Source organism: Rutidosis leptorrhynchoides, chromosome 7 (genome assembly GCF_046630445.1).
Source record: "Rutidosis leptorrhynchoides isolate AG116_Rl617_1_P2 chromosome 7, CSIRO_AGI_Rlap_v1, whole genome shotgun sequence".
In the NCBI taxonomy this organism is placed as follows: domain Eukaryota; kingdom Viridiplantae; phylum Streptophyta; class Magnoliopsida; order Asterales; family Asteraceae; genus Rutidosis; species Rutidosis leptorrhynchoides.
Genome location: NC_092339.1, coordinates 255,521,612 through 255,548,489, shown reverse-complemented (window position 1 = coordinate 255,548,489; position 26,878 = coordinate 255,521,612).

Below are 26,878 nucleotides of genomic sequence, written 5' to 3'. Positions count from 1 at the left end.
TATGATAATGATAAAAATAAAAATAAAACAATAATAATAATGCTAATACTTAATAATAATAATTTTTAATATAACACAATAATATTACTACATACCTATTTATATGGAAAGAAATATTATATATTTTTTTTATATTATTTACAAATTACTTGTATTACAATATATATATATATATATATATATATATATATATATATATATATATATATATATATATATATATATATATATATATATATATATATATATATATATATATATATAGATTAGAATTAATGATATTAATGATACAAATATTAATATTAATATTAACATTAATATTAATAATAATAATGAAAGTAATGATCATAATACTAATATAACATTTATACTTTAATTTGTAATTAAATATAATATATTAACCTTACATTTCATTAATTATGTAATACTTGTTCTATAATAACACACACATACCATGCATCACACACACATAGCCTAGCCCAAAAATCCTATGCTTGATCCCATGAGCCGATATGGGATCAAGAGGTCAAACTAAAAGTAATATCGTAGCTCCCACTTAAATCAAGAATCAAGTTAAAACTTAACAGACGCCATCGTTGTCAACTTGACCTGTTCGCCATCTTCTAAGCTAAAAGCATGTTGTATTTTATCTTCAATCTTCATCTTGTTATATTTATTTAAATTTGAAAATACAACTAAACTAGTACTTTTACAAATTGAAATAAACTTAAATACAATAATACAAAAATGAAAAATAAATATAATACAACTTTGATTCAAAATGGCATTTCGAATAATACAAATAATCATCATGACATAATATTGCCGTAATCAACAATCACAACAATCATACATAGGTCGGGGTATTATGAGCTATGTGTGCAATCACAATTTTAATAACTACATTATTAAAACTTAAATATGGTTTGTCCATGGTTACAATGCATGTGTTTAACCATGGAATAAAACAATCAACAATTATAATAAATATTCAAGCCATAACAATTAAATCTACAATTTAAAATAGTGATATTCTTTCAATCATATTTGTGCGTCATGAGGTTAAGTATAGATCAACCGAGTTGACTTTAAAAACCAAAAAAGTTTCGACTTTCACCAATATACCACAAAGCTAAATCTAAAGAATAGTCACACGACAATTAAGATGGTGTAAAAGCTGCTCGGATACCACTGATAGAAAATCGTGTGTACTTTTAACTATTCAGATTAACGCAGCGGATAGTTAAAATAATAATCTTTTATTATTTTATGAACAAAATTTTTCCTTATTAAATATTCACTTATTTAATGAAACATGCACACGATTAATCTTTCCTAATGATCCAGTTACACCATAATAATTGTCATGAATATAAAACAAAAGAGGAGTTAACAGTATACCTTTCTTGGAGAAATTGATGAGACGGAGAGAAACTTACGATCAAAAGTATGACCGTCTCTTTGGATAGTCCACACTACATTTCAAACGACCGTCAATGGATGCTAGTCCAAACCCAAGTAATATTAATCAACCTTTAGTTAATATTATGAAACCAAAATATGTAATATGTGTTTTTGTTCAGTTCACCGAAAGAATGAGAGATGTATTAATATTTCTTGCACCAAATATATATAGATATTTTTTTTCAAAACACCCGTGAACCTTTATGAATTAACCCGTGAATCCAAATTAGACCAAATATATATCATAAAGTCGTATTTCTCAAATACTTTAGGGGTATATTATATAACTTATAATTAATAATTTCTATCATGTCGCTTTCATGTGAATAGTAAATTAATTAATTTTGATTCAATTACTATTCATATGAATAGTAAATGAATTAATTTCGATTTACTATTTTGTTACTTGAGTAATATATATACATCATATATATATTTTATCTGACGTCTCGGTGTATATGTGTGTGACCCCGAAGGATCAAATGAGATTGGCCATATAGTTATATGTTGTACCTTGCACATTAATCCTACACTTATAGCTTGAAGAATCTATATTCGAAGCAAAGCATTATCATCCTCACCGGATAGCTGGTGAGGGTACCTTCGCGCGAGAGGTCAATTTTCAGTTAACAAGCTTGATGAAAAATCGTGTGTACTTTTAACAATTCAAATTAACACAGCGGATAGTTAAAATAATAATCTTTTATTATTTTATAAAACATTCACATAATTAAATAATCATTTAATTAATAAAAACATGCACACGATTAATCAATCCCATAGATCCAGTTACACCACTAATAATTGTTAAAACATAAATTCACAAAGTGAGTAAAACGAATATACCTTTGCGAATTGCGGTCCACGTGTAGATTGAAAATGAACACCTTGTTGAGAAACCTACGATCAAAAGTATGATTGTCTCTTTGGATAGTCCACTACAAAGAGGTGAAGCCAGAAATTAATGTTAAGGGGGCTTTGTCGTGACCGTCCTAATCTATCTGGAAGAATACATTACATTTGGTTACATCGTGAGGTACTTGACCTCTATATGACACATTTTACAAACATTGCATTCGTTTTTAAAAGACAAACTTTCTTTACATCGAAAGTTGAAGGCATGCATACCATTTAATAATATATCCAACTATAATTGAGTTAGTAATAATCTTGATTTACTCGACGACTCGAATGCAACGTCTTTTGAAATATGTCATGAATGACTCCAAGTAATATCTTTAAAATGAGAAAATGCACAGCAGAAAATTTCCTTAATACCTGAGAATAAACATGCTTTGAAGTGTCAACCAAAAGGTTGGTGAGTTCATTAGTTTATCATAATCATTCATTTTTATTATTTTAATAGACCACAAGATTTTCATTTCTCATAAATATACGTCCCGTGCATAGAGACAAAAATCATTCATATGGATTGAACACCTGGTAACCGACATTAACAAGATGCATATAAGAATATCCCCTATCATTCTGGGACATCCATCGGACATGATAAAAACAACATCGAAGTACTAAAGCATCCGGTACTTTGGATGGGGTTTGTTAGGCCCAATATATCTATCTTTAGGATTCGCGTCAATTAGGTGTGCACTAAATCTCAAAATTAGTGATGTTCCCTAATTCTTAGGCTACCAAGCAAAAAGGGGCATATTCGGCTTCGATCATTCAACCATATAATGTAGTTTCGATTACTTGTGTCTATTTCGTAAAACATTTATAAAAGCGCATGTATTCTCAGTCCCAAAAATATATATTGCAAAAGCATTTAAAAAGGGAGTAATGAAACTCACAATACTGTATTTTGTAGTAAAAATACATATGACAACATTGAACAATGCAAGGTTGGCCTCGGATTCACGAACCTATATCATTTGTATATATATTAAAACATATACTTGTAATCGAACAACTAAATTTTAAGTTATATTAATTATTAATTTGAATATATTTTTTTTATATATATTATATACTACAATGTGTTAATGTTTTCATACATAATTATATTAATATCTTATAATATATATATATTCATATAAATGTTTATTTGTTATGATAATATAAAATAATAATAATAAAAATGATAATACTTATAATAGTAAAAATAATGATACTACTATTAATGATAATAATAATAATAATTTTTAATAAAAGTGCTAGTTTTAATAAGAATGGTAATTTTTATTAATATGATACTTTTAATAAATATGATAATTTTAATGATACTTTTAATGATAATAATAATAATGATGTAAAAATAATATTAATGTTAAAATAATAATAATAATAATAATAATAATAATAATAATAATAATGATAATAATAATAATAATAATAATAATAATAATAACAATTTTATTACTAATGATAATATTAATAATAATACTACTTAATAATAATCCTATTAATGATAACAATAATAATAGTAATAATAATAATAATAGCAATAATAATAATAATAATAATTTTTGGTAATGAAAAACTACCTCAAAACAAGCTTTAAAATTAAAATGTCACCAGCAGGGATCGAACCCGTGACCACTCGCTCATCTGACAACACCCCACACCACTCCTCCATCTCTGATTTTCTAATCCATGGTACGTATTTAATTTACTTGACCCGTAAACTGGTTACCCCAACTGAAAATAGACCATGGCCCAACAGAGAATACCCGGCCCAATGTAAAAACCAATCACGATCCAACTTGTTAAGTAATCCATTTAGCTTAATCCTTGATCCAGTAATTAAAATAGATCGTGACTGGTGCACAATCGACAATCATCTGTAGGGTTAAACGATTTAAAATAAAAATTATAGTGGCAGACAACAATTGGCAGGAACCCATTTCATCTTTATCATCATATGTTTATTATTTATAATCGCCAACAGATTATCTTTTCTGTTTTTAATATCATCTATATTATTCCATCGTCATCCACTTTCTTCGCGAATTAAATCTAAACAGAAGTAAACAACAGTTTTAGGAAATAATCGAGTGAAACAGTAGAAAGGGAGATCAAATAGCACCAGAATGCAAGGATAGTTTATTGGGTTTTCGATTGAGACAGAAAAAAATATGCCGTATAGCAGTTAAAAGAGATGATTGTTGATGGTGGTTAGTGATGGTTTGAAGGAGAAACAGAAGTATACAGTAGCAGCTACAATAACAAGGGATGTTGGTTGACTGTGATGATGGTGAGTTGCAAAGGTGGAACCCGAATAATAGGGTGGTGTTTCTTGGTGGTAGGGTGACGATTGTGCAGGGTTGCGGTGGTGGTGAGGGTGGTGATGAAGTGATCGTTGAGCAACAGAAAATAATGATCGAAGAAGATGGTTTGCATCTGTAGAATAGCAGTTTCTGATTGAGTTATGGGAGAACTGTGTTAGGGTTGGTTGAACGAGACAAGCAACAGTTTTAATTATTGATGGTGATGGAGTTTCAAACATCTAAACAGAAACATTGTCCGGTTATATATCTATACACGTATATATATATATATATATATATATATATATATATATATATATATATATATATAGAGGCTAGATAGATGGTGGTAGTTTTGGTTGTCACAAAGAAGAATTGTAGAGAGAGAGATTGAGAGAGATAAGGTGGTCTTGGGTGAAGAAGTAGCAAAAGACAGTCGCTGTAGCAATAGCAGGAGGTGATTTGGTGATGTTTGATGATGATTGAGGGTGAAGAGGGTGGCGGATATGGTGATGGTTTAATGGGGATCGAAAGAAAAGGGTGGTCATGGTTTTGATGGCTATGGGATGGTGATAGTAGTAGAAGAGTGGTGGTTTGGTTGAGTTGTCTTTCGGCAGTCGAAGATATGTAGGTGGTGTTTGATGCTCGAAAGAAGAAGAACCATATGCAAGATGATAGACGGTTTTTGTTCATGGTGGGCGACGGGGTCATCATGGTAGTGGTGATCAAACATGGTGATCAAGATGGCTTGACAGTGGTCGAGAGGTTAAACCAAAACAGGATCAAATTAATGTGGGTTCCAGTTTTGCGTTCTGAGGTGTTTGATGTTTAAGGTGATCAAGTGTTTATGAATGTCTAAGTATATGTATGAGGTGTGTATATATATTAAATAGATAGAGAAAATAGGTGATAGTTTAAGTAATGTAAATATATAGAGAAAGTTAGTGATGTTCAAATAATGATAAAAAAGATGAAAGCATCTGGTCCCAGTTTGTTATATGTATACATCAACTGGTACGAATATAACTTTCATATAATTATATCTATGTTATGTTATTCTGTAAGTGGGGAACATAGAAAAAGTGAAACACTGTACAATTAGTTAAACAATTAGACATATGGAATTAAAATACAAAAACAGTGATCACAAAAAAATATAATAATAAAGCTAGAATCATTGATTTAAGAATCGTGAATTGAAATCAAAAAGAAATAGTAATAAGCACAATAATCTCCAATTAGTAATAGCAATTCGATCAATCATAGGATAATGGTGATGATTTAAAGATCTTAAATCATATGGTGGGGTTAGTTATGATGACTAGTACCTACATATACATATATATCTATATATATAGAATTAGATTATTATATATAATAACAATAAGTATTATATAATAAAATAATTAAATTGGAATATGAAAAGGAAACCGTAAAACTGTCGTTAGTTTTTGTTCTTAAAGGATGAATTAACAAGTGGTTGTTATCACTTTTATATATATAAAGTTAAAGTTGATCATTGAAATAGACATGGGTAGAAGGATAGTGCAGCAGCCGAATAACGTAATTCTCCTTTCATGACTCATAGGTGTTATACATATAATTATATATATATATATTATATTATATTATATTTAATTAGTAAGTTGAAACAAGTGTAATCAAGCACACAGTAAAACTCTAACAAATCAACTATTAAATAGTTGGCAGCCCTATTAGTTGTATTTTAGCTACCGACGTTATTTCACGGAGTAATATATCGTGCTCCGTTGATATTCAGTTACGGATAAAGTTATTCAGGAAAAAATCCTAAATTTTTACCTTAATTATATTTATTTATTTTAGTCCTTATGGTATCAAATTCGGTCATTAATTTATTAAATAAAATTTACATCAACTGTCCCTCTCAATTCTGGGTAAAATATAAAAAGTTTCTAAAATTTAACAAGCAGCTCCTAAATATATTTTTAATAAGTCTATAATTTATAGAACTCATTTTCGTATCATCATTTATTTTAAAATTATATAAGTTTGAAATAAACTTCTTTAAATAATAATCGAAACGTCCAACGAGTATTACAATCACTTAATATTTATTTTTAATATACTTATATAAAGTTAGGTTTTAAATAATAACTAATATAATATCATATTTTATTTTATCTTACATAGTAAATTCAAATAATTGATTTATATAATATTTCAAATTAATATATATATATATATATATATATATATATATATATATATATATATATATATATATATATATAAAATTAAATATGTACATATCTATTTACAAATAATTGTTCGTAAATCGTCAGGAATGGTCGAAGGTCAATTGAACATATCAACATATTCCAAAATTTTTCTAGACTCAACATTACATACTTTGCTTATCGTATCGAAATCATATAAAGATTAAGTTTAAATTTAGTCGAAAATTCTCGGGTCGTCACAGGCTCGACTTTTTTATAAATCGTAAAATCATAACAAATGAACGTTGTGGTCACATACTTTGAACGATAGTACCAATTTCTTTTTGGTCTTCAACCAATTTCTTTCTCTTCTACTAGTTTTCAATAGTAACAATGATATCTCTAACAATAAATCATCTCAAACGAATGTAACTTGCATTAAATTTATTGAATAACAATGGTTAAACTTGGGTTGTTGAGGGTGGCTGAGCACCACCCAATCCCCTTTGTTTCTGTCACTGATTACACTTTCAAACAATGCCAATGGATGCTAGTCCATACCCCAATAACTTATTAATATAATCAAATTAAATTAATAAAATTAATAATACTCCGTATTACATTTTGCTAATATGAAAACGTATTGATCTGATTATGCGGAACCATATAATAAAACCATTAACTGATTTGTGGAGCTTTTGTTTCTATTGCAGAGGACGTAATCAAAAACAAAGAATATGAATTCTTTTTATTTATTAATTTTAATTCGTAACTTAGCATTACCCAAAAAAAAAAATATGAGCCATGTATACAAATAAATAGATTATGAATTCAACACCAAAATCGGTGGTGTTTTAAATTTGATAAGATCCGTTCCCATTTTATGTTTCCGTGTAGGTGGCTTTTGAAATTGGTCCACAAGTAAAAAAAATGTCTTTTAATAAAACACAAATCTCCAAATTAATTTGGATTGATAAATTTATTAATTAACCATTTAATTAATTAATTAATTCAAAATATGTATATATTAATATTTTCGTTACTTGAGTAATATATATACATCATATATATATTTCATTTAACGTCTAAGTATATATATATGTGTAACCCCAAAGGCTCAAATGAATTTAGCCATATAGTCATATGTTGTACCTTGCACATTAATATTACAGACTCCCACTTGTGCATGGAGCAACACCAAGTAACTATACAAATAATGGATACCGTCTAGCAACAGGCCATTGTCCCTAAATTCACGTGATGGTAGTTTCTCAGAACTGCTTATAGTAAGTGGTAAATGTTATTCGTGCCTTTGTTTCAGATATTTTAGTTAAACTTGAGATATGGATCATCAGTCATTCTCATTTGTTTAACAATTTTATTTCTCGATCTTAGAACTAAATTAGATCACCAAATTAATTAAGTATCATCTTATTTACATCTGGGTGTGGCCACATAAATATCATATTCATTCATCGAGGAGCTCAAAAGTATCTAACTCCAAACATTTTGGAGGAACAAATCCTATATTGCATGCACGTGTCTCTCACGAGCTTTACATTATACCCAATAATGGCCTTTATTGCAGCCTTATTTAGGACAACATTTAACCATATCAAAGTACAATGCTACACTCATCGAGACGGGCGTGCATCTCAAGTCTAAGGACACAAAACGTCATCACTAAAAGATTCACTACTGACTATGATCAATGTAGTGACATCTCCTGGTTGAGTCTTTCCGATATTCATCATCAATGAATACATATGAATTTTGGTCTCTACAAGTTAACTATTCATTATCAATGAATATAACCAAATATTCACATTAATCTTAATTCATGTTATTCCCATAACATGAGCGATTATGGAGATTTTGAATAATCAACAATTACTCACGTATTAAACATGCTAATAGAACACAGTGATATCAATGAAAACGATCATACCAATAGTATATCAATTCATTAAGATAAAACTGCTTAATGTTCCAAAAATATCCAAATACTAAATAACAAATGAAAAATATCAGGAGCGTAATGAAGTCCAATACTACTAGCATGATCATCATGCTTGTTGTGCATCATGGGCTTCGTGAACGGGTCAGCCACATTATTATTTGTATGAACCTTAAGAATACTAATCTTATTCTTCTTAACGACTTCATGAATGTAGTCAAACATCTGAAGAATGTATCGGATCTATTTATGTAAATGTGATTCTTTCGCTTGTAAGATAACACTCAAACTATCACAATGCATTATCTTAGAAGATTTAATGTTGGGAACTACTTCCAGTTCATCAACAAACTTCCTAATCCGGATAGCTTCCTGAGCAGCTTCTCATGCAGTAATGTATTCTGATTTTATTGTAGACTGTTCAACCGTGCTCGGCTTTGAACTCTTCCAATCAACTGTCTCGCCTATCATGACAAAGACACAACCTGACTGGGATCGAGCATCATCTCGATCAGTTTGGAAACTAGCTTATGTATAATATTCAATACTCAACTCTTTTTCCAAACCACCGTAAACTAAGAACATATCTTTAGTTCTTCGTAAATACTTAAGAATGCTCTTAACAGCAATCCAACGTTCTTCACCTGTTGATAATGACTCGTCAAACTCAAAGCTAACGAGACATCAAGTCTAGTACATAACATTACATACATAATGGGTCCTATAGTCGAAGCATATGGGATACATTTCCTTCTTCTTATCTCATCAAATATGATAGGACTTTAAGACATGCTCAAGGTTATTCCCTTTTGCACGAGCAATGCTCCGCATTAGGAGTTTTGCATTCTAAATCTACCCTAGACTTATGTATGTGCTTTGACTAAAACCAACAAGCCATTTGATCTGTTTCTATAAATCCCGGTTCCAAGTATATAAGTAGCTTCTCCAAGATCCTTCATGGAAAAACATTTTACAAGCCAAGACTTGACATATTGCAAAGTTGGAATGTCATTTCCAATAAGTAGTATGCCATCAACATACAAGATCGAGAAGACTACTTTACTCTCACTAGCTCTAATGTAAACACAGGGCTCATCTATGTTTTGAAAAAAACCAAACTCTTTAATTTTTTTTCATCAAACTTAAGATTCCAGCTCCTGGATGCTTGCTTTAATCCATTAATGGATTTTAGAAGCTTGCATACTTTATTAGGATGCTTAAGATTCACAAACCCTTCCGGCTTAACCATATATATGTCCTCGCTTAGGTCGCCATTTAGGAAAGCGGTTTTGACATCCATTTGCCATATTTCATAATCATGAAAAGCAGCTATGGCCATAAGTATCCTAATTGATTTAATGCTCGAGACTGGTGAAAAAGTTTCCTCATAATCAATTCCTTGAGTTTGAGTATAACCTTTTGCCACCAACCGAGCCTTAAAAGTATTTATATTATCGTCCATGTCAGCCTTCTTCCTGAAGACCCATTTACACTCCACTTTCTTATAACTGGGTGGAAGATCAATCAAGTCCCATACTTGATTATCTTTCATGGACTGCATCTCTACATTCATAGCATCTCACCATTTTTTCAGATTCTGAATCTCAACTTAGCTAGAGGGTTCATCATAATCCCCTAGTAGAGGTTAATCTGAATTAATCAGAAGATTGAGCCTCTCATGTCGATGAGGAGTTCTACTGGATCTATGAAGTACAGGTGCAACACGTTCTGGCTCACCAACAGTGTGCTCGGATTCAACGTGTGGTTGGCTAGTGCCTTCAGAAGGTAAGTTACTTTATGATTCTTAAATTTCTTCAAGATCTACTTTACTCCCACTGACTTCTTGTAAGAGAAGATCTCCTTCCAAGAATTCAGCAAACCAAGCAGTAAACACTTTGTTTTCGGCTTAGTAGTAAAAGTAGTAACCCATTATTTCCTTTGAGTATCCCACAAAGTGACATCTGATACTTATGGGTTTCAATTTATTTGAAGTGTCACATTTCACATACGCTTCACAACCCCATACTTTCAAATAAGACAACTTGGGACTCTTCACATGCCATAACTCATATGGTGTATTTTATACCTTCTTGGTTGGAACCTTATTAAGTATACCTGCAGCAGACTCTAATGCATATCCCAAAAAGACTATGATAGGGTAGTCAGACTCATCATAGATCGAACCATATCAAGTAGTGTTCGATTTCAACGCCTAGACACACCATTGTGTGATGGTGTGTAAGATGGAGTAGATTGTTAGACAATCCCACAATTCATATGGTCTAAAAACTTTTAACTCATATACTCACTTCCTCCTTCAGAACGAAGTGATTTAATGGTCTTTTCAGGCTGATTATCTACTTCATTTTGGAAAACTTTTAAAAGTTTCAAAAACTCGATGTTTATGTTTTAGCAAGTAAACATAATCATATGTGTAACGACCCTGGATTTTCCAACTTATATTATTAATATTTATTATTAATACTTGCGCTTTAATAAATGTATTTTTATACATTTACTTGTTATCGTAATTGACTTTACATGTCCCGGCTTGTCTTTGTGACACACGTACTTTTCACGAATAATATTTAGAATATTATTTATGTTCATGATTAATTATTATTAATCATTTTTAATTAATTAATGCAAGTAGTTAATTACTTGGGCTTTTTGTTACATACTTATACATGGGCTTTTGTTAATGGATTTGGACTTGGAAGCCCACCCTACTTTTCTTAATGGACTACTAGTAAGCCCACTATTATGCTAATGACTCTTTAAGGTTAAACAAGGATTAATTAAGTGAATGAGGAGACTTGTCACAAGCATGCTAGCACCAACTTTCCATGCAATTTAACTTTAATCCATTTTAAGCTTACACCATCTCCCAACACTTGAAAGTTAGCTTTTGACCTTGCCTCTTTTGGCTCCTTTGGCTGTCGGCCTAGGCATGGGTGGGAGGGAGTTCAAGTTTTATTTTTGTTACTTATTTACTTGTATTACTTCATTTTTACAAACACATACTTACACCATTTCTTTTTCTCTCAACTTTCTCTCCAAAACTTGTAAGTAATATGTTTTATTTTCTTCTTCTTTTCTTCCTTGAAACTGAAACATTCATCATCATCATACTTGTTACTAGTTGTTATTTGTTGTTAAAAGATCAAACTTGTTAGTTTGTATCTTCATGAATCTTGTTACTTCCATCTTTGTTGATGAGAAGTCAAGAACAAGGATCTAAGTTTCTATAACTTATGGTTCTACACTTAAATGTTTTAAAGATCTAAAAGTTCATAAGCTTTATGATCTTACTTGTGTTCATGTTTTGTAGACTTAAGGTTTACTTTCCTAAGATCCAAACTTTGATTTGAATCTTCTTAAGTATGAAACAAACATAAACATAATACTTGAAACTTTAATTTATTTTCTTTCTTTTGTAAGTATTTTAATTGTTACTTTGGTCAAGTATTACTAGTTAAACTTGATCTCATTATTCTTGAAACTAAAGTTAAACTTTGTAAGTTCAAGAACAAGGAAGTATAACTTTCTAGTTATAAATTCATACACTTATGTTAGATCTAAGTTTCTATAGCTTATGGTCTTTCAATTTTGTCTAAAACAAAAGCTTATAAGCCTACATACATTTTTCATGATAAAAATCTAAGTTTCATGACTTATGGTTTCATTAAAGTGAAGATCCAAGTTCTATAACTTAGGGTTTAACTTAAGAACACTAGATCTAGAATTTTTAGTTTAGGATCTTCAATATCAAACTAAGAACTAAGTTCTACAACTTAAGATCTTGTTTACTTAGTTTACTTTCAAGTTTGTAGCTTAATATTACTATTAGAACTCATGTATGTGTCGGATCTAAGATCTTGATGTAACTTTAGTTCATCAAACTACTTATAACCCTTAATTGAGTTGTGCTACATAACTTAGACTTACACTAGTTTTATGATGGTCAAAACTTGGTTAAGATGATGCAAACACATCAATGAGTTGTACACTTGAAGCTACAAGCATCAAGGATGAGAACCGTGATGAGCATCAAGCACCAAGAATCCACCAGAACCCTTTTGCTTACTATTTTCTGGGTCTGATCAGGCTTTCTATGAAATGTCTCGTTCTTATTGATTAAAAACGTTCCATATTAATTGATTTCGTTGCGAGGTTTTGACCTCTATATGAGACGTTTTTCAAAGACTGCATTCATTTTTAAAACAAACCATAACCTTTATTTCATAAATAAAGGTTTAAAAAGCTTTACGTAGATTATCAAATAATGATAATCTAAAATATCCTGTTTACACACGACCATTACATAATGGTTTACAATACAAATATGTTACATCGAAATCAGTTTCTTGAATGCAGTTTTTACACAATATCATACAAACATGGACTCCAAATCTTGTCCTTATTTTAGTATGCAACAGCGGAAGCTCTTAGTATTCACCTGAGAATAAACATGCTTTAAACGTCAACAAAAATGTTGGTGAGTTATAGGTTTAACCTATATATATCAAATCGTAACAATAGACCACAAGATTTCATATTTCAATACACATCCCATACATAGAGATAAAAATCATTCATATGGTGAACACCTGGTAACCGACAATAACAAGATGCATATATAAGAATATCCCCATCATTCCGGGACACCCTTCGGATATGATATAAATTTCGAAGTACTAAAGCATCCGGTACTTTGGATGGGGTTTGTTAGGCCCAATAGATCTATCTTTAGGATTCGCGTCAATTAGGGTGTCTGTTCCCTAATTCTTAGATTACCAGACTTAATAAAAAGGGGCATATTCGATTTCGATAATTCAACCATAGAATGTAGTTTCACGTACTTGTGTCTATTTTGTAAATCATTTATAAAACCTGCATGTATTCTCATCCCAAAAATATTAGATTTTAAAAGTGGGACTATAACTCACTTTCACAGATTTTTACTTCGTCGGGAAGTAAGACTTGGCCACTGGTTGATTCACGAACCTATAACAATATATACATATATATCAAAGTATGTTCAAAATATATTTACAACACTTTTAATATATTTTGATGTTTTAAGTTTATTAAGTCAGCTGTCCTCGTTAGTAACCTACAACTAGTTGTCCACAGTTAGATGTACAGAAATAAATCGATAAATATTATCTTGAATCAATCCACGACCCAGTGTATACGTATCTCAGTATTGATCACAACTCAAACTATATATATTTTGGAATCAACCTCAACCCTGTATAGCTAACTCCAACATTCACATATAGAGTGTCTATGGTTGTTCCGAAATATATATAGATGTGTCGACATGATAGGTCGAAACATTGTATACGTGTCTATGGTATCTCAAGATTACATAATATACAATACAAGTTGATTAAGTTATGGTTGGAATAGATTTGTTACCAATTTTCACGTAGCTAAAATGAGAAAAATTATCCAATCTTGTTTTACCCATAACTTCTTCATTTTAAATCCGTTTTGAGTGAATCAAATTGCTATGGTTTCATATTGAACTCTATTTTATGAATCTAAACAGAAAAAGTATAGGTTTATAGTCGGAAAAATAAGTTACAAGTCGTTTTTGTAAAGGTAGTCATTTCAGTCGAAAGAACGACGTCTAGATGACCATTTTAGAAAACATACTTCCACTTTGAGTTTAACCATAATTTTTGGATATAGTTTCATGTTCATAATAAAAATCATTTTCTCAGAATAACAACTTTTAAATCAAAGTTTATCATAGTTTTTAATTAACTAACCCAATACAGCCCGCGGTGTTACTACGACGGCGTAAATCCGGTTTTACGGTGTTTTTCGTGTTTCCAGGTTTTAAATCATTAAGTTAGCATATCATATAGATATAGAACATGTGTTTAGTTGATTTTAAAAGTCAAGTTAGAAGGATTAACTTTTGTTTGCGAACAAGTTTAGAATTAACTAAACTATGTTCTAGTGATTACAAGTTTAAACCTTCGAATAAGATAGCTTTATATGTATGAATCGAATGATGTTATGAACATCATTACTACCTTAATTTCATTGGATAAACCTACTGGAAAAGAGAAAAATGGATCTAGCTTCAATGGATCCTTGGATGGCTCGAAGTTCTTGAAGCAGAATCATGACACGAAAACAAGTTCAAGTAAGATCATCACTTGAAATAAGATTGTTATAGTTATAGAAATTGAACCAAAGTTTGAATATGATTATTACCTTGTATTAGAATGATAACCTACTGTAAGAAACAAAGATTTCTTGAGGTTGGATGATCACCTTACAAGATTGGAAGTGAGCTAGCAAACTTGAAAGTATTCTTGATTTTATGAAACTAGAACTTTTGGAATTTATGAAGAACACTTAGAACTTGAAGATAGAACTTGAGAGAGATCAATTAGATGAAGAAAATTGAAGAATGAAAGTGTTTGTAGGTGTTTTTGGTCGTTGGTGTATGGATTAGATATAAAGGATATGTAATTTTGTTTTCATGTAAATAAGTCATGAATGATTACTCATATTTTTGTAATTTTATGAGATATTTCATGCTAGTTTCCAAATGATGGTTCCCACATGTGTTAGGTGACTCACATGGGCTGCTAAGAGCTGATCATTGGAGTGTATATACCAATAGTACATACATCTAAAAGCTGTGTATTTTACGAGTACGAATACGGGTGCATACGAGTAGAATTGTTGATGAAACTGAACGAGGATGTAATTGTAAGCATTTTTGTTAAGTAGAAGTATTTTGATAAGTGTATTGAAGTCTTTCAAAAGTGTATAAATACATATTAAAACACTACATGTATATACATTTTAACTGAGTCGTTAAGTCATCGTTAGTCGTTACATGTAAATGTTGTTTTGAAACCTTTAGGTTAACGATCTTGTTAAATGTTGTTAATCCAATGTTTATAATATCAAAAGAGATTTTAAATTATTATATTATCATGATATTATGATGTACAAATATCTCTTAATATGATATATATACATTAAATGTCGTTACAACGATAATCGTTACATATATGTCTCGTTTCAAAATCATTAAGTTAGTAGTCTTGTTTTTACATATGTAGTTCATTGTTAATATACTTAATGATATGTTTAATTATCATAATATAATGTTAACTATATATATAACCATATATATGTCATCATATAGTTTTTACAAGTTTTAACGTTCGTGAATCACCGGTCAACTTGGGTGGTCAATTGTCTATATGAAACCTATTTCAATTAATCAAGTCTTAACAAGTTTGATTGCTTAACATGTTGGAAACATTTAATCATGTAAATATCAATCTCAATTAATATATATAAACATGGAAAAGTTCGGGTCACTACATCCTGGGCAACTGGAAAGTTGATTTCTAGTTAGTTTGGTTCAATTTTATGATTTTCCGTTTAGGCCTCGTCTTAATCCGAGTTACGGTTTAGGATTTATAGCCTTCCGAAAGTCACTACGCCCTTTTAACGTTGTGCTGAAATTTCTGACCTACTCGCACTTAAACCATCGTCACGGTCAAACAAAGATGAGTTTAGTTCTGGAAATTGGTCAGCAACTAGGGGACTCATATACGGAGCCATGTCCACTGGTCTCACCTTATTTCAATTTGTATAGAGGTCGTGGAGACTGAACGAACTTGATTGAAACTTACTTTACCCTTTTTGATGAATGATGAATGATCATGATACTTAAGACCTAATTTACATACTTTTAAACCTTTGGGAACGATTTACTGACTTAGTAACTTTTAACTTAGGTTGAGGACCTTTCGGACCAACTACTTGCTTACTTATCTCGTACCGACTTTACTACTTTCCACTGTGAGTTATAGCATCCCTTTTTACTTTAACTATTTTGGGAACTGAGAATACATGCGCGTTTTACATTTTACATACTAGTCACAAGTACTTAAACTTTATATATGTGTGGGTTATACAACGGCATAAACTTTCCCCTTAGCTCGGTAACGTTTAATCATTGGTTTTTGAACCGGTGAACACGAATCTTAGATATGGATCCATAGGGTTTGACATCCCCACTTGGGCTAGTAGCGCTAGCATTTAACGGGTGTTTAATACTTCGTAAACTTAAGCACTCACCAAGTGTATTTTAGGGGGTGTTATTTACGTTAAGTTAGTTACCAAGTGCCCACGGTTATACATATACTTTTCGTACTGTTTTGAAACACTGAAATCTCGTGGCTTACCTTACATTACTGTTACGTTAAACTATAGCTCACCAACCTTTGTGTTGACATTTTAAGCATGTTTTTCCCAGGTGCTTAAGAGATTTGTTTGCTTCCACTGTTGTAGTCTTGCTGTAGACACTCGCTGCTTGTGTTAGAGATGTCTTCGCATGAAATGTTTATCTTGCATTCACAAACTTTATTACTTTTGAACAATGTATTCGTAACAACCATTGGGTCACGTACTATTATTAATTGCCTTCTCAGACGGAGGCGAGGATCCACAGGAGATTCCAGCTCCACTCATCCTAGGACCCTCGGAGCCACAGCACCATTCCGGTGGTGCTGTGATTCCTGGGGAAAATGGGGAGGGTCCTTTCCGTAATGCGCGTAACCATTGGGTCAGACGCCTTCCTGATGGACGTGTCGTGCCGATCCCGCCTTGCAGATACCGACTTATGACTACCGGTCAGGCACATCCACCTCCAGATGATTCAGACGACTCATCATCCGACGACTCTAGCGACGAGGATTCTGACGATGACCCCAAGGAGGACCCTGAGGAGGCGCCTGTATAGCTACCCTCCACCCCGCCGAAGAAGCGGTATCATTTCGAGGGTACTGTTATTCCAGGGGTTAACGGAGGTAGGTCATTCGTTAACGCACATGGACTGAAGGTTAGAGTTACCGCCCGTAAGCGGGTTGTGCCTTACCCTGCCGATCCATTTGTGCGTAAGGCTTCCTAATACGCAGCATCTACTTCTGGTGCTGGACCGTCTGCACCACCAGCTCCACCAGCATCATCTGCACCACCGGCACCACCTGCACCATCAGCACCGCCTGCTCCACCAGCCTCTCCCTCTGTCGAGGAACTGACGAGGGAGGTGGATACCCTCCGGGATTGGGTAACTGAGCTCGAGGACCAGATGTCCCACATAATGGACATCCTTTACCCACCGTCACCATAGGGCTTTTGTATTAGGTTTCTTTATGTAATCCCGTGAAAGGACCCGTTCATATACATTATAAAGGATTCACAATAGTTGATTACATCGCGAGGTATTTTGACCTCTATATGATACATTTTACAAACATTGCATTCGGTTTTAAAAGACAAACTTTCTTTACAACGAAAGTTGATGACATGCACACCATTTCATAATACATCCAACTATAATTGACATAATAATAATCTTGATGAACTCAATGACTCGAATGTAACGTCTTTCAAAATATGCCATGAATGACTCCAAGTAATATCCTTAAAATGAGCTAATGCACAGCGGAAGATTTCTTTAATACCTGAGAATAAACATGCTTTAAAGTGTCAACCAAAAGGTTGGTGAGTTCATATGTTCATAGGTTGGTGAGTTCATATCCTTAAAACATGCTTTATCATAACAATCATTTCAATATATTAATAGACCACAAGATTTCCGTTTATAAATATATGTACACTCGCAAGTGTATAAAAGTATTCTATAAATTGTAGGCACCCGGTAACAAGCCTTAACGTTCATGTTTTACCCTCTGAAGTACACCTGATCAGGTATGTTTAAAATAACCTCGAAGTACTAAAGCATCCCATAATCAGGATGGGGTTTGTCAGGCCCAATAGATCTATCTTTAGGATTCGCGCCTACCGTACATAGACAAGTAGTTTAATGTTACCAAGCTAAGGGTATATTTCTGGTTTAAACCCACGTAGAATTAGTTTTAGTACTTGTGCCTATTTCGTAAAACATTTATAAAATATAGCGCATGTATTCTCGGTCCCAAAAATATATATAAAATGGAGCAAATAAAACTCACCATACTGTATTTCGTAGTAAAAATACATATAACGTCATTTAACAAGTGCAAGGTTGGCCTCGGATTCACGAACCTATATTAATTATATATATTTATATGTTGGTCAATATTTGTCTAACAATTTTTGGTCAAGTCATAGTGTACCACAATCCTAATGCTCGAGAGTAATATGCAAAAGTCAACAAAAGTGAACTTGACCCAAAATGACTTCTAAAATTTATACATGTTTATTATATAACTTAACTATAGTCGTTTTATATATTTAAATATATTTATTAGATTTTATAATGATAAAAGTCATTTATTAATAAAAATTTATATTAACGTTTATATATGATAAAATATACTTTTATATATCTTAAGTAGTAAAATTTATAAAGTTCACTTAATATCGTAAAACTATAGTGGTAAGTATTATTAATGTAATTATATTACGTGTGGTGAAAAATATCTTTGTATCCTCTATTTATTTGATAAAATAATATTGATCATAATAATAATAAGTAAAAGTTGTATTATTTTGTAATAATAATTATTATTATTCTATAAAAAAATAACAATATTTATATTTACTAAAAATGTTATTATGATAAAATGATAATACTAACATATTAGTAATAATGATATTTTATAATAACAATGATATTTCTATTAAAATAATAACGACGATAGTAATAATAATCATTTTAACAATAATACTAAAATTCAGTTGACTATAACTTCAAATCCGTTCATCGAAAGCATTCGATATCTAAATGAAAAGTTCTTAATTTTTCACTAGCTTTCGATTGACATGCATATCATATACCCTATCTCAGTAGCATATGTATCTAATTCAGGATTCAACAAACCTATCTAAGGACAATATCGAATGTACAAGCATGCATAATCCTATATACTCGAGCACTAGTCAGGGATACACTATTGATATATAAAAGTTAAGTTATGAGTGCTCACGTATTAATATTGAGATTCAATATTGCAGGAAGGTACGTAGACGCAACGGAGATGATAAACACTAGATTGACCTCACGAGCATACCCATGAACCATACCCATCACCTCCATAGCTATAACCCATAATTTTCTTAGCTTCGACTCATTCAAAAAACTATTTTGAAATCACTCGGACATCACTCCGTCGTAATATTTTATGTATACTAATAATATCTTGAAATAATACAGAGCAAATATATATATATATATGTAAATCGATTGAGAGAGTTTAGAGAAATATATTTTCAAGTTTCTATGAAATAATGAAACCTATTTAATTCTATTTATAATAAATTTTTGAATTATTAAAGTGAATTATTAAAGTATGAATTATTAAAGTGAATTATTAAAGTATGAATTATTAAAGTGAATTATTAAAGTATGAATTATTAAAGTAAATTATTAAAGTATAAATTATTAAAGTGAATTATTAAAGTTAAAGTAAAGTAAAAGTAAAGTAAAGGTAAAGTTAAAGTATAGTAAAAGTATAAAAACTATGTATCTATAATACGCGTATAAATATATATATAATATTAATTTAAATCGTTATATATATTTAATGAAATAAAATATAAATATCGTTATATTTATTATACTGGTTAAGTAATGAGTTGTCAAAAGTGATTCTAGATATTTAGAAAAGTTATATACGTTTTAATAATAAAGTTCTTTTTAAACTGAAAACGTTTTTGTACGTTAGAAAATAGATTAATAGAATATTATGGAAACCAATTCTCCACTAGCTTTTGTCTAACTTTCGTAAATGACACTTTTTATTTTTATTTATAAATAGTTTTACAAATTATTCCGAATATCGTTAAGAGGAATAGATTTTCTCAAATCATAGTGGACCTCTCAACAAAGACTTGTAATCATAATTCAATGTTTCTGATAATCCAATCATTTAATATATTATTTTTTTTAATTTCGTCGATAATCATATTGAAACAAATACGTTCATATAAAGGATTATACATTTAAATACTTTATTGACATTTTCAATTTATAACATATACACATATTCATATATGTTCATTTAAAGGTTCGTGAATCATTGGAATTTGGTCGAGGTTTAAATGAATGTATAAACATAGTTTAAAATCCTTGAGATTTAACTTAACAAACATTGCTTATCGTGTCAGAATAATATAAAGATAAAGTTTAAATTTAGTCTGAAATTTCCGGGTCATCACAGTACCTACCCGTTAAAGAAATTTCGTCCTCGAAATTTGATAGAGGTCGTTATGGCTAACAATGAGAATGTTATTATGACAATTATGAAGTTTTATCATGTCTAAGAAGTATGGATAAAATAATTCGATTACTCAAAGCGTATGAGGGAAGTTATCGTAAATGAAGGAAATAAGATTATAGTGATTCGTCATATCTTTTGACGTCATCACAATTGATCTCCGAATTTAAAGAAAATCTTTGTAATCTATGTTGGATTTGATGCTTCGGTGATTAAGGAGATTATGATTCTCTTCGAATTAATACGATAATCCATCTTGATTTCTCTGTCGGGTATTTCACTATAAATCCACCTCCTTCGTTTCCTTACAACTCACACCTTCTATTCTTTCTCCCTCAACTCATATTTTAAAGTATTTGTCAATATGCTTCATCCAGTACTGATTCTCGATATACTCCTCACTTTCATATCTGTCGTTCTTCTTTTTCATCTGTCTCCGGAAGAATCTATTTACTTCTACTATACTCTAGGTTTTATAGTGTTTTTTTTTCTTCAGTGTCTTTATATTGCTATATGCATCGATATATACGGTTTATAATTTTTGGGTGATTGTTGGGTTTTATATCTTCCCTTATATTTCAAAGCCCCTGCTTTTGTCTTCTATAATCATTGACATCCACAGTTAATGCTCCCTTCTATTTGCTGCGATTTATACTCCAATTTCTATTTTGGAGTTTTGTCCTTTCGTTTCTTCTTCTTGCGATTAAGCAACGTTTGTAATGGTTCAGTATTCACATATATGAATTTCAGAATGAACATAGTTAATGTTCTAAGAAGGAAATGGTAATGTCACGATCTTGATTTGTTAATTTACCAGAATACCCTGAAAAGACCGAATCATCAAGAAAATATATTCTTGATATTTTTAGAGATTAAATAGAATACAAGAGTCGTGTAACATGGAATATGATAACGGCATGGTCTGTGAATCGTCATGTCCCATTAGAAACTCAGCATGACTTACTGTAATATAATCACGTTGATCAAGTGTCATTATATTATACTAACTCATGCTTCAGTTCCCAACACTACTTCAAAACATTCATAATTTAAACTCGAAAGTTTATAGAATATTGAAACTAATAGTTTTTTTATATGATGTAACACTGATAGCGCAAAGAGATAAATGACTTCAGATAAGATTAGTTGTGAAAATATCTTCAGAAATATCGCGGATATTTATAATGAAAGATATGATAATATCTTAGAATTTCTAATATTGATGGATGATGATGAAGATTTGTCTGTAAAGGTTTAGAATAAAGAGTAAGGTATTCGTTAATGACTTTAGCAGGCACTGAATCATTTGGATTCTTTGAAGGCAGATTTAGTCTTTGTGATTTGTCCACAGCCTCCTTCATAGTCTGTTCAATCCGTTTTCCAGTTCCAAACCTTCTCTTTTTCTCAGCTTTACCACCTTACTATTCTTTGTCATCAAACTTTTTACAGTTAAGATCGTTTACAGTTTTTGATGCTTCGTCAGCATTTCAAGAACTAGTTTGCAGTTCAAAATATTTTTCAGAACTTCACATTCAAAGTATGTAAGTCCAGGAGATAGACGTTTTACGTACACATATAACTGTTGGCGTAGACATGCTGCGAGATTTCAAAATACTGGTTACTGTTTTCCGATGATTCATATGACAATTCTCGTTACAATATGCGAATGAGTAAATGATGAGATTTCAATAAATATAATGATTTTTCGAAAAGTCAAAGATAATTGAAGTTGTTGGTAAGTTTATTGCTAAGGTGGCGAGATATGAAAGGTCCCCAGTAACGATGACGAAAGGGCAACGTATCTATCGAGGTTATAATAAGACTAGTCCGACTGAAAAGTCGAAGTTGACTTGCTGGACCTGTGACAAAACTGTCTACTTTGAAAAGGAATTGAAAAGTCATTTTAGCTTATAAATGCTAAAGGGTCTGACACGGATACGCATCGAACTATGACTTTGGCTTGGAGAGCTTTTTAGGTACATCAATGTGGGTAATATGTGGTTGGATCATCATCTCGATTGTTCATTGTTTGAAGTGTCTTCGAAAACTTCGGAGAGTTTGAACACAGTTTGTAATCGTTAATATATATATGATGTTATAACACAGTTTTGAAGTCAAAGTATAGCTTTGAAAGATGTAGGAATCTAAGAGTGATGTCTCCTGTTAAATCAGGACTTAGATTTTGATTTGTCAAAATCAGAATGCGTAATCAAATTTGGGTGAGAATGGTTGTTTTGATTTCTATACAAGAATGTATATTGTTGTGAGATTTTGGGAGTATAGTTGATGATTTGCTTAATAAGATTTGAAAAATGTAACATATTAATTGTGAATTTATATATCTCTCAGGTATTACCTACCCGTTCAAAAAATATTTCACAATTAATATTTTGTACAACAGAATTTTATTACAGTCTTTATGAAAATATATATGTGCATATTTTCTTCAGATGTAACATAGATTTAATGAGTTAATATTAAATTAAACTCATTTGATTTACGGTTGAAACTAGAACTGAATAATCCCTAAAGACTTTAGAAATTACATAACTTTTACGGAGTATTTATTCAATAAAATTGAAATTATGAATTAATACTTCGTTATTTGTTGGTGTTTGTAACCCTTGCACCATATTCTCTAAAGCCACTACTCGAGCGCGAAGCTCGTTGACTTCTTCTATTACACCGGGGTGATTGTCGGTTCGGACGAGCGGATAAATAAAATCTAGAATTTGATGTAGTATATAATCGTGACGAGATACTCTGGAAATGAGAGAGAAAATGGTGTTTTGGACCGGTTCACCGGTAAGTGCTTCAGGTTCATCGCCAAGAGGGAAATGTGGTGGATGGAAGGGATCACCTTCTTCTTGTCTCCAATTATTGAGGAGGCTACGTACCTATCCCCAATTCATCCAGAATAGATGATGGCTAATTGGTTGATCCATTCCGGTCACACTGCTTTCGGAGCTTGAGTGGGATTCCATATTGAAATTCGAAGGACTTGAACTAATGACGAATTCCATTTCGTTCGATTGAATAAAGGATTTTTCGATATGAAATGATTTTTCGGCTATCGGGTGGTATTCTAATTACATAGAATATATATATATATATAGCGCAAAAGATTTCGTAGATTACGGAGGAAATTACGGGATATGTCAGGAAAAGTTTACAGTAACAGATACGCTAAGATATGGATTAGCAGATACACTAAGATATGAATTTTGTCTATACACTATTCATGCAATCAATGCAGTAAGACGTGTCTAGACTAAGAATGATAAGCAGGCAATTTTCGACAAAAATGATAAGCAAAACCTTTGACATGCAGACACGGTCGAAGCCCAGGCTCACTAATGCATCCTAACGACTATCAGTTAAACACACTAATGCAGACCTGGTTCGCTAAGACCACCGCTCTGATACCAACTGAAAGGACCCGTTCATATACATTATAAAGGATTCACAATAGTTGATTACATCGCGAGGTATTTTGACCTCTATATGATACATTTTACAAACATTGCATTCGGTTTTAAAAGACAAACTTTCTTTACAACGAAAGTTGATGACATGCACACCATTTCATAATACATCCAACTATAATTGACATAATAATAATCTTGATGAACTCAATGACTCGAATGCAACGTCTTTCAAAATATGCCATGAATGACTCCAAGTAATATCCTTAAAATGAGCTAATGCACAGTGGAAGATTTCTTTAATACCTGAGAATAAACATGCTTTAAAGTGTCAACCAAAAGGTTGGTGAGTTCATAGGTTTATCATAACAATCATTTCAATATATTAATAGACCACAAGATTTCCGTTTATAAATATATGTACACTCGCAAGTGTATAAAAGTATTCTATAAATTGTAGGCACCCGGTAACAAGCCTTAACGTTCATGTTTTACCCTCTGAAGTACACCAGATCAGGTGTGTTTAAAATAACCTCGAAGTACTAAAGCATCCCATAGTCAGGATAGGGTTTGTCAGGCCCAATAGATCTATCTTTAGGATTCGCGCCTACCGTACATAGATAAGTAGTTTAATGTTACCAAGCTAAGGGTATATTTCTGGTTTAAACCCACGTAGAATTAGTTTTAGTACTTGTGCCTATTTCGTAAAACATTTATTAAAAATAGCGCATGTATTCTCACTCCCAAAAATATATATATAAGGGAGCAAATGAAACTCACCATACTGTATTTCGTAGTAAAAATACATATAACGTCATTTAACAAGTGCAAGGTTGGCCTCGGATTCACGAACCTATATTAATTATATATATTTATATGTTGGTCAATATTTGTCTAACAATTTTTGGTCAAGTCATAGTGTACCACAATCCTAATGCTCGAGACTAATATGCAAAAGTCAACAAAAGTCAACTTGACCCAAAATGACTTCTAAAATTTATACGTGTTTATTATATAACTTAACTATAGTCGTTTTATATATTTAAATATATTTATTAGATTTTATAATGATAAAAGTCATTTATTAATAAAAATTTATATTAACGTTTATATATGATTAAATATACTTTTATATATCTTAAGTAGTAAAATTTATAAAGTTCACTTAATATCGTAAAACTATAGTGGTAAGTATTATTAATGTAATTATATTACGTGTGGTGAAAAATATCTTTGTATCCCCTATTTATTTGATAAAATAATATTGATCATCATAATAATAAGTAAAAGTTGTATTATTTTGTAATAATAATTATTATTATTCTATAAAAAATAACAATATTTATATTTACTAAAAATGTTATTATGATAAAATGATAATACTAACATATTAGTAATAATGATATTTTATAATAACAATGATATTTTTTTATTAAAATAATAACGACGATAGTAATAATAATCATTTTAACAATAATACTAAAATTCAGTTGACTATAACTTCAAATCCGTTCATCGAAACCATTCGATATCTAAATGAAAAGTTCTTAATTTTTCACTAGCTTTCCAATGACATGCATATCATATACCCTATCTCAGTAGCATATGTATCTAATTCAGGATTCAACAAACCTATCTAAGGACAATATCGAATGTACAAGTATGCATAATCCTATATACTCGAGCACTAGTCAGGGATACACTATTGATATATAAAAGTTAAGTTATGAGTGCTCACGTATTAATATTGAGATTCAATATTGCAGGAAGGTACGTAGACGCAACGGAGATGATAAACACTAGATTGACCTCACGAGCATACCCATGAACCATACCCATCACCTCCATAGCTATAACCCATAATTTTCTTAGCTTCGACTCATTCAAAAAACTATTTTGAAATCACTCGGACATCACTCCGTCGTAATATTTTATGTATACTAATAATATCTTGAAATAATACAGAGCATATATATATATATATATATATATATATATATATATATATATATATATATATATATATATATATATATATATATATATATATATATATATATATATATATATGTATATATATATATGTAAATCGATTGAGAGAGTTTAGAGAAATATATTTTCAAGTTTCTATGAAATAATGAAACCTATTGAATTCTATTTATAATAGATTTTTGAATTATTAAAGTTAATTATTAAAGTATGAATTTTTAAAGTGAATTATTAAAGTATGAATTATTAAAGTGAATTATTAAAGTATGAATTATTAAAGTGAATTATTAAAGTATGAATTATTAAAGTGAATTATTAAAGTTAAAGTAAAGTAAAAGTAAAGTAAAGG